Raw genomic sequence first — 11,160 nt, forward strand, 5'->3', positions numbered from 1 at the left:
ATCACCATTTTGCTTTAATGCCTCAATTATCTCCATGATTTGTCTATCCTCCGTGTAACATCGCTTGATCTCTGTCATCAAATCACACTCAAGAACTGACAACGCCATACTCAAAACCTCAGAACCCTCCACTCGAGACAAAGCATCCGCAGCAAGGTTATCTTTACCTTGACGATACTGGATTTCGTAGTCAAACTCAAGTAGTTTTGGTAACCATTGTTGCTGTATAGGAGTGTTGAGGCGCTGTTCCAATAAGTACTTCAGACTCCTCTGATCAGTGCGTATAATGAAATGACCATGAAGCAAGTAATGCCTCCACTTTTGTACCGCAAACACCACAGCCAACAATTCTTTCTCATAAATGGAAAGATGAGCTTGCTTCCCCTTCAAGTGTCTGCTTATGTAAGCTATAGGATGCCCCTCCTGCATTAACACTGCACCGATTCCACTCCCAGAAGCATCAGTTTCCACCACAAATTGCTTGTTGAAGTCTGGTAAAGCAAGAACTGGTGCTTCACATAATGCTATCTTCAAGTCATCAAATGCAGAATGCGCTTCCTCTGACCAGCAAAATGAATCTTTCTTCGTCAATACTGTCAATGGTCTTGCAATGCCTCCAAATCCTCTCACAAACTTGCGATAATATCCTGCCAAGCCTAAAAAACCCCGCAATTGTTTCAGACTTGTAGGTTGAGGCCATTCTTTAACCGCTTTAACCTTGTTAGGATCAGTGGAAACCCCCCTAGCTTCAATAAAATGGCCTAGATATTCAACCCTCGTTGTAGCAAAGTCACACTTGCTTCTCTTCGCATATAACTTGTTCTGTCTCATGACTTCAAACACCTGAGCCAGATGCAGAATATGCTCTTCTACAGACGCACTATAGAGCAAGATATCATCGAAAAAAATAAGCACAAACTTCCTCAAGAATGGCTTAAAGACTGTGTTCATCAGGTTCTGAAATGTGGCTGGAGCATTTGTGAGACCAAAAGGCATTACAAGATACTCATAATGGCCACTATGAGTTTTAAAAGCAGTCTTGTGAATGTCTCCTGAGTTCATTCTCACCTGATGATAGCCAGCTCGCAAATCGATTTTAGAATAGACTGAAGACCCTCCCAATTCATCCATCAAGTCCTCAATAAGTGGAATTGGAAAGCGATCCTTAATTGTCATGCTGTTGAGGTTTCTATAATCAACACACAACCTCCAAGAATTGTCTTTCTTCTTGACCAATACCACAGGCGAAGCATAAGGACTAGAGCTAGATTGAATTGTTCCTGCATCCAACAGACTTTGAACCATCTTATCAATCTATGTCTTCTGGTACAATGCGTATCTGTATGGGCGTTGGTTAACCGGATTAGATCCTTCCAAAAGAGGAATTTTGTGGTCATGACCATTTTTGTTTGGAGGAAGATCTTTCGGTTCTTCAAACAAATCCTCATACTTATGCAGCAATTCTTCCAAACCAGGACAACTCTGCTTCTCACTACCCGTACTCAAGGTATAAAGTTCTGGTACTTTCTCATCTTCTTCTTTCCGTTGTACATAGATCATAGAGATGTTAGCATTGTCGTCTCCCAGCTTCAACTTATCAGCCAGAATCTCTTTGATCCCTGCATCCTTAATGCCATGTAACACCACTCGCTTGTTAAGATAACGAAACTGCATTTCCAGTTGCAGAAAATCCCAAGTTATGGGACCTAAAAGCGATAACCATTGAACACCCAGAACCACATCACAATTTCCTAAAGGAATGAGCATCATATCCTGTTGAAATGTAGAATTCTGGAAAGTCCATTGAAATTGATCAACCCGACCTTGTACTGTGAGTTTTCCCCCATCTGCAACCGCGACTTTCTTCATCTTAGGTGGTTGAATGTCACAGTTTAGCTTCTTGGCAATCTCAGGGTCCATAAAGTTATGTGTAGACCCTGAGTCAATGAGAATATACAGAACTCTCTTGTTATGAATGCCACGGACTTTCATTGTTCTGTAATTCTCAGTGATACCGGCCACTGCACTCACTGAAATATGAGCCACATCTCTCTCCATATCTTCCTGTGTACCACCTTCTTCGGTCTCATAAAACTCTTCATTATCATCAACCTCCAAAGTGTAGAGTTGCGTTTTCTTATGCTTCAAGTAATGTCCCGGGGTGTACTTCTCATCACAGTAATAGCACAATCCTTTCGACCTTCTATCATTCATCTCTTCCTGAGAAAGAAACTTCTTTGGTTGTCCTATCACTTCGTTAGCCTTAACAACGCCGCCCTCATCAACCTTCTTCAACTCATAAGGTTTTGGTAACAACCCTTTCGCCGTATTAGTGTTATTATTAGTCTTCCAACTCGAAGTATTCTTGCGTGGGTGGGCTGTTTCATAGAGTCTCCCTAACACCAAGCACTCACGCACAGACTTTGGTTGAAACATCCTGATATGCATCTGTGTATCAGTGTTCAACCCTGCAAGGTAAGCACTAACCAAGTAGCTCTCACTCATCTTCACTCTGTTGCGGATCAGCTCAAATTTAGCATGATAATCGCTAATCCCTGCTGTTTCCTGCAACTTCTTCAAATCTGCAATAGGATCATCAAGCACATCTTCGAATCTCTCCTTCAATAACACCTTGTATTGATCCCAATCTTCAATCACATAAGCATCTTGTTCGGATTGAGCTAATGACTGATGCCAAGCTGCGGCCATTTGATCATAGTGAATCGATGCTAAACGAACGCGTAACTCCATCGGTGTGTTATCAATTCCAAAGAATTCCTCAACCTTAAACAGCCACTCCTTCACGTTTTCACCGTTGAATCGCGGAAAATCAACTTTGGCCAATCGCGTCATTCCGGCGTATGTAGGCGGTAAGCCTTGCCGGTGATGTCGAAAATACTCTGTCGCATGATTTCCGCTTGTCGAAGCATTCATCGGATTGTTGCTCGTCATTAACTTGAATGCCTCGATCATTTCTTGCACGCTTTCGTCAGTCCTCGCCGATCGTTCGATCTGAGTCTCGATCGCCTTCTCCAATGCCTCAAAGCGACTCGAAATCGCGCCGTCTGTCTCACGCGCCACCGTGTTCTTCAACTGAGCTTGAGCTCTAGTTTCCGCCATTGATTCCGAGGTTCGAATGGTCTCTGATACCTTTGATACAGCGAAACTCAATGATCAATATAGATTTCGTATAACTCGATCCAAAGTAAGAATTACAAAGAATCGATCTCACCACGCCAAGAGCTTACTAGTAGAAACAGCTCAATAACGATGATAAGAAAACCTCACAAACTCTCAGAGAAAAGACTCAAGAAAAGTTTACTCCAAAATATCTGATGATCTCCAAATGATTCCTCCTCTCCTCCCTTTATTCTTCTTCTTCTTCGTTTCTGTAACAAACTCCAACCGAATCTTCAACAACTCCAATCTCCACTCTACACGTGTCCCCGTCTTTAGTCTTCTTATTAGTTAACACGTGTCCTCTTCTTTTCCTATATCATCTTGGGAGAGAGCAAAGTATCATCGTCGTCTCTCTTAATAAACCCTAAAAGCATATCACTTCCACCATTAGGGCGAACGCGAAATCTACCTTAGAGCATCTCCAAAAAGACTCTCTATTATAGAGTTTTGCAAATTCTATATTTGAAGTTTTAAGATGTTCTTCTCCAAAAAGAAAACTTCAAATTTAACTTCAAAACTATTTGTAATTTACGTTATGCTCCTTATATTTGTCATAATTAAGATAAATCCATAAAACTTTTGTAGATAACTAGCACATATATAAAAATATTATAGTAATATTAATTAATAAAATCTTACATTAAAATATAAAATTATAAATAGAAATACATAATTAAATATTAAACTACAAGAAAAATACCACATTATTACATAAAATTATTTTATTAATGCTCAATTTTCGGTTATACAAAATTTGTTTGGACAATATTTTAGAAGTTCCGGAGAAAATTTACTAAACTATTAGTGTTGATGTAATATTTAAATTTGTATAACAATTATGTCTTCATGTATATATCTTCTTAAAACAATTATTAAGTTTCTTTTATAATATTCTTTTTGTCTAAATCTAGTTTTAAAATATTATAAATCTTTATTTTGATTTTTAAAAAAACTTTTATATGTAAAATTTTAATTTATAAAAATAAATTTGAAATATTTAAATATACAGAAGTTTTAAAGATTAAAACCATGAATGAAAAAATACTTAAGAATCATAAATGTGATGTATAATTAATTATAAGGACCAAGATGCAAATAAAAAGATGAAACTTCAAATTTAGAGTTTTGAGTAGTGAAACATATTATTTGAAGTTTCACTTCTTAAAACTCTAAATTTGAAGTTTTGAAGTTCCTTTTTGGAGAGCCAAAAACTCTATATTTGAAGTTATAGAGTTTCTTTTGGAGATGCTCTTAAAGAGAGAGAAGCGATGACAAGTACAGGAACTGGCTCGGGAACGTCGTCGACTCCTCGTAACGATCAAAGTTGCTCACACTATTCTTTTTACACGATAGAGAAATGGTATCGTCTTATTGATAAGTCTGATCCTTGGTTCTGTAGTTATAGCTGTCAATGTCTATTTGAGAATGTTTCTGCTTGTCTTCTTTGATGAATGTGATGTATCTAGACTTGCAAGATAAACTGGTAACGTGTCTATGTCGATTTTTGGACATAAATTGCAATTACTAAGCAGCAATAGAAAAACGAGATGACAATGTATATTGTGAGTCTTATGATTTTCAAATTCAACCGAACATTTCATCAAATGATTAGAGATTCCAAAAAAGAAACAAATATTGTAACAAACCTTTTCCACCTCTTTATTATCCAAACATACCATAATCAAAACCAAAACAAACTGAAAGATAAATTTGCTAATTGACTGGAGAAAAACTCAGTTTCATGATACATAATTAAATCCGAACTAAAACCAAAAGCTTATCCATTGGAAACATTTTGATAAACCAGACTATCAATAAATATCAAACAAACTGAACCAAAGTCAGATATGCGAAGCCACCGCGAAATGGCACTAGTAAGAGAGAGCCAAAACGTGTGGCTTGAGTGCTTTGAAGATTGTGATCTGAACCAGCCGCAGACTCCTGTTAGACGAGGAACAACTTACATTGATCCAGCATCACGTTCAATTTGATGAATAAGGATGACATGGTTAAAAGAAACAACGTTAATTGGAATATTTACGTGTTAACCAGTTTGTGGAATGGTTAGACCAAAGTTTTTTTTTCTTGAAACACTTTGATTAGACCAAAGGTTAGACCAAAGTTAAACGATGGTGCGTGCCAATATCAATATTCTTTCTAGCAGCATGCAAAACGTATACGAAGCGGTTGATATGTGATCAAGAGTGTCAAAGATCCACAAGCAGCAGCAAAGCACTTGATAGAAGTAGCTATATCTAAGAAGAGAAAATACGACATATCTCTTGTATTGTAAAGTTCCACTAGTCTCTGAGCTTTTGTCTATAATTAACCATCAAGTTTGCAAGATAGAGATGTTTTCAAGTTGTCTGTAAAATCAGTAATGAAGTTTCTGAGAAGTTGTAATATATTTGTGTTAGCAATGTGTTTTTTTCAAAAGCAAGATGTTCTTTCTCTACTTCTCATCCCATACCAATCCCCAATCACTTCAAATTTTATGTCTCGCGTCCTAATTTTAAATGTACCGAAAAAGAAACTGTTCCCTAACTTTAGATGCATCTACTAATATTGAAAAGAGAAACTAAGAGGTGAATAATGAACTACTGAGAATTTCAACCAATCTAAACTACACATTTCACTTGCATAAAACAATCATCATAACAAAAACCATATACAGTAGCAGTCACATATCTTGATTTACTTTTAAACCTATAAAATACATATCATGCTTTTTGCCTACTAAACAATACATTTGTATTTCATTAGGTTATATCATCCTCGTGATAGCAATAAGAATTTCATGCATGGAGGCAGCTGCAGCTCATACATTTTCCATACAACATACATATCTTCCTTCCTTATTATATCATATAACATGGCCAAAACTATTAAAACAAGAAAACTCTGTATCTTCTTTAGTTTAAGCTTAAATAATCTAAAAATTTTGGACTTTATATGTCAAAGTTTTTAAAGAGAGGCCCACAACACGAATTGGAGTGTTACACTTACTCTGCATCAATAGAAAAAAAATGACAATGTATAGTGTCAGTCAGCCTTATGATATACAAATTCAACCAAACATATTTCACCAGATTAGAGATGTTCATAGAAAAAATGTAATATGCAAAAATAATTCGATTTCAACCTCTTTAATATCAAAACATACCATAATCAAAACCAAATCAATCTGAAAGATAAATTCGATAACGAACTGGTGAAAAAAAACTCAATTTTATGGATACATATTTAAATCCGAACTAAAACTAAAAGCTTATCCAACCAAAACAATTTGATAAACCAGACTATCAAGAAAAATCAAACAAACTGGACCAAAGTCAGGTATGCGAAGCCACCGCGAGATGGCACTGGTAAAAGAGAGCCAAAACGTTGTGGTCTGAACTAGCTGCAGACTCCTGTTGGACGAGGAACAACTTGCATTGACCAGCATCACGTTCATGCTACGGCTAAAAGAAACAACGTAAACTGGAATACTTACGAGCTAACCAGTTCGGGGGGATGCATGGTTTGATCAAAATTTAACTCGGTGATGGATGCCAATATCAATATTCTTTCTAGCTGCATGCAAAACGTATAAGAATAAGTTTTAACGGAAAACTGATAATCTCTTAAATGTTCTTACACATTTGTGAATTTTAAGAAGAGGAAAAGAATATCTCCCGAAATTAACTAATCGTAAACTTCACGTTCGTACGACAAAAAAATTGGTTTTCCAAAATTGTGTCAACCGAAGTTTATGAAAAAAGCTCAACTGAATTTAGAAGTAATAATATTTTAACTAGTACTGTAAAAATTCAACGGTTCAACATATCCAGAATACGCGTGAGGCGACACCAACGTCAAGAAAAGGATGGTGGAACTCTAATACAGTAGCTTTTAATATCGCTATTTTTACTCTTTCACTTTTCGTGCATTTGTTGATTCCAATAAATAATTTTTAATATATAATTCATGATTGGCCATTTCATATCGAGTATCACGAACATAACAAGACGTACACACTGATTACTGAATAATGTAAATGAAGGATTAGAAATTATTCATATACATATATTAATATACATGGTAATCTAAATCATGTGTTTCCCTGAAATCAAGGGTTTGAAGCAGAAAGAGAAGACTGAGAGCATTTATAATGGATGTTCTAAAAGAATATCTCAAGATTAGAAAAAAATGAAATAAAAGTAAAACTATGAAAGAGAAGTAAAATGAATTCTTAGATGTGAACGCATAAGATCCTCATCAGATACCATAAAACATTAATTGGCCTCTTCTAATTAATTCTTTTTCTTTTTGTTAAAATTCATATTTTGTTCATATTCTATCTTCTACTCCCTCTGTTTCTTAATATTACATATTCTAAAAAAAAATTGTTTTAAAAAGATTTATTTTTTACATTTTCATGATATGCTTTATTAACTAATTGCAAATTTCAAAAAACTTAATTTCACTTACTGAATTTTTATTGGCTTAAAATTATGGAACAAAGATAAACACAAAAAATATGCAAATTTAATGTGTTTTATTAAAATGTGTAAAAAACTAGAATATGTAACATTCAGAAACAGAGAGAGTAGTTAATTTCATATTCAAAATTAAAGTAATCATATAATTGTTATATTGTAATACTATTTTATTTTGAGATGATAGTTAGGACTTCTAATTTTTAATTGATGTAGGTTAATTTAAAATATTCCAAAGACTAAATAAAAATTATATAAATATTAATTTCAAAACTGACATATTTTATATTATTTTACCCTTTTAAACACTTTTATAATGTTGTACCTATAAATTTATTTTTAAAGTTAAATAATGATTGTTTTTAAATAAAGCTGCAAGAATAAAAGTGACTTCACAGCCTCTAGGGATCAACCCCACTATCCCAATAAATTGCTCATGCGGCACTAGCATGCAGTTTTTAGAAAGAAAAAAAAAGTAATAATTGTACTTTTATGATAAACTAAACCACTGAATTTATATGTGGTAGAATTTGAAGAGACTCTCTCTCTTCTCTTCAATCATTAATTTTTAATTTTTATCTGTGAGATTCTCAATAAGATGGTCTAACGGGATTACCATGTGTTTTGTTATACTGGTAGTACATGTTAATGTGTACATGTCTCTTAAATCTCAAATTATATTATTATAATATAAGCCGTCCCTGTATGAGATCGATTGGGCTGTGAAAAACAAACCAAGGGGAAGAAATCCGATAGGAGCGATGAGACAACATATTTGCTTGTGTTCCTTCACTTGTAGTTGTCACGGACCAAGAGGAAAACGCTGAAGGCAAGACGACGGGAAATGAATTAGTGACTGGATTCTATTGGACACAAAAAAGCATGTCATAGGATAAAGTAAAAACCTTTTTAACAAAAGAAAGAAAAAATAGTGAAAATCAAAAGTTTAAAGGGTAATTTCATCTTTTGATACATGGTCACTTGCAGCGAGTTATAGTGCGCCAAATTCATTCGATACGACAAAATTTCTCATAGAATTAATAAAAATATTGTACTATTAACAAAATATAAAACGCACGCATTAGTAATATCCTATTTACAGTAAAAAATCTATAAATTAGTAATGCTAAGACTTTGGTATTTTACTAATTTATAGAATTATTAATTTAAATAAATTTTTATTTTTTAGATTTTTCTATTTTAGATTATATTTTTTTAAATAAGAAAATATTTAATTTTAGTGTATTAGTTTTATTCTATTATTTGATGTATATAAAATATGTCTCATAAAATTTAAATGCGGTTTTAGATATAATTTTACTAAATTTCATCAAAATATATTAAGTGTAGAGAAATATAAAGATAATTATATTATGAACATAAAACAAATAATATAAAGGTTGGTTTATACTTATATAAAATATATATATTATTAATTTATAACTTTAATGTGATCATTTTATTAACATAAAAGTTTTTTAAAAAATATTATTTTATTATTGTATCGATTTGTGTCATATTTTGAACAGGTCTAACTTAAAATCGGATAAATTTATTAATTTACGGTATTTATTAATTTATCGAATATTAATTTATAGAGTTTATTCACTATAATCATTTTTGGTGTATTTGTTTATTAAAATTTATTAATTTATCGAGTATTAATTTATCAAAATTTATCAAAATTTAGAAAATGACGAGATAACATATTCAAAAAATGATAGAGATCCTACCTAATCATGACAATTTAAATTTGTTATGATTTATGACAACAATACAATTATAAATATTACAATCAATATATATTAATTAGCATAATTAAAAATATAAGCAAAATAATTTAGATCTTAAATGGAATATATTTTAAACTTAAACATTGATAAAATAATATTAATTTTAGAAATTATTACATAATATTACGATTATTGTAACATGAAAAAAATATTACATAAATCTATATCTTGACAAGATTTTTGAAGTATTTTAATAATATATATATAGTCAAATATGAAAAATTATAAAACATATTTATATTATATTTGGCGGAAACTTAAATAGTCAAAGTTATATTTAAATTAATTATTCTATGTAAAGATAAAACTAATAAAGTTTCTAATTATTTAAAATTAAATTACAATAAAATAATTTAATTGAGTGATTGTCAATTAATTAATTAGGTTAATAAATAATTTTTCATGAGTGAAATTAAACCTAATACGATCAAATTGAATTATTCACAAAACTAGAATTTTGTACTTGAAGATTGCGCTCGTCGGACTTAACCCATTTTTCAATAAATTAAAATTTTAAATAATCAAATTAAAAAAAACAGACTAAGGAAAAATAAATTGCAAATTATTACTTTGTATTTTTTTTTGTCAACAACATTACAGACTCATATAGACTCTGTAGACCATACCGGGAGATATTGATCCATGTGAAAAAGACAGTTGTTTTCTGATACAGCGTGCTAGATTATCCGCTTTTATATTTTTTGTCCTTGGTACATGTATAATCTCTGAACGTGTAAAACTCTCTTTCAGACTCTTGATATCTTCCAAATAACTTGCAAAAACTAGTCATTCTTCTGGTTCCGAAACCATCTTCACCAATTGAGAATAATCTGTTGCAAACGTAACCTAAAATTGTCTTAAATTCCACATACATTCCATTGCCCATAATAACGCCTCGATTTCTGCATGCAAGGGAGATAGAGACGCTCTTACGTTCCTTGCTCCCATCAGACCCTCAAATCCAACTGAAGTATCGAACCAGTCCTGGCCAGAGAACATATCCTCCTCTTTCCATGATCCATCTGTAGAACACCAACGAAAGAGTCGTTACCTGATTTTGTATTCCCATCTTCTGATCTTTCATTAGTTGTGCATCAGTCCAAAGTGTTGATTCTGTCTCAGCCAATTTAAGAGTGTCTCTAGGATCTATATCCAGATTACTAAAAACTTTATTATTTCTGCTTTTCCAAATGTACCAAAGTATCCAAGCAAATTGATGATCTTCCATCGGTGGAGCGACTCTCCAGAATAGATGATCCATATTTGTAAATAAAGAGTGTGTCGGGAAGATAGCTTGATTTGTTGGAATCTTCGATAGAGCCCACACCTGAATTGTTGGAGGGCACTCAAAGAACACATGGTTAATCGATTCCTCGTCCGTTCCACATATTGCACAGCATATATCTCCTTGCATCCCTCGTGCCTACTGATTTTTCTTAACTGTTACATATCCTGAAACCAATTGCCAAAGAAAATGTTTTATCTTTGGTGGACACCGTATTTTCCAGCAAAAAACCTTTAGAACATCAGCTGTAGGACCAATTAATAATGGTAATCTATCCTTATTCGGGTAGATCCTCTTCATTTGATATCATGATTTAACTGTAATTTTCCATTATTTGTGAAATAACATCCATCCCTATCTATCATCTGGTGTCTGCTTAGTGGTATACTTTCTATGATCTGCACATCATGGGAATCTACCAAAG

Source organism: Brassica napus, chromosome A3 (assembly GCF_020379485.1).
Source record: "Brassica napus cultivar Da-Ae chromosome A3, Da-Ae, whole genome shotgun sequence".
NCBI classification, from domain to species: Eukaryota; Viridiplantae; Streptophyta; class Magnoliopsida; order Brassicales; family Brassicaceae; genus Brassica; species Brassica napus.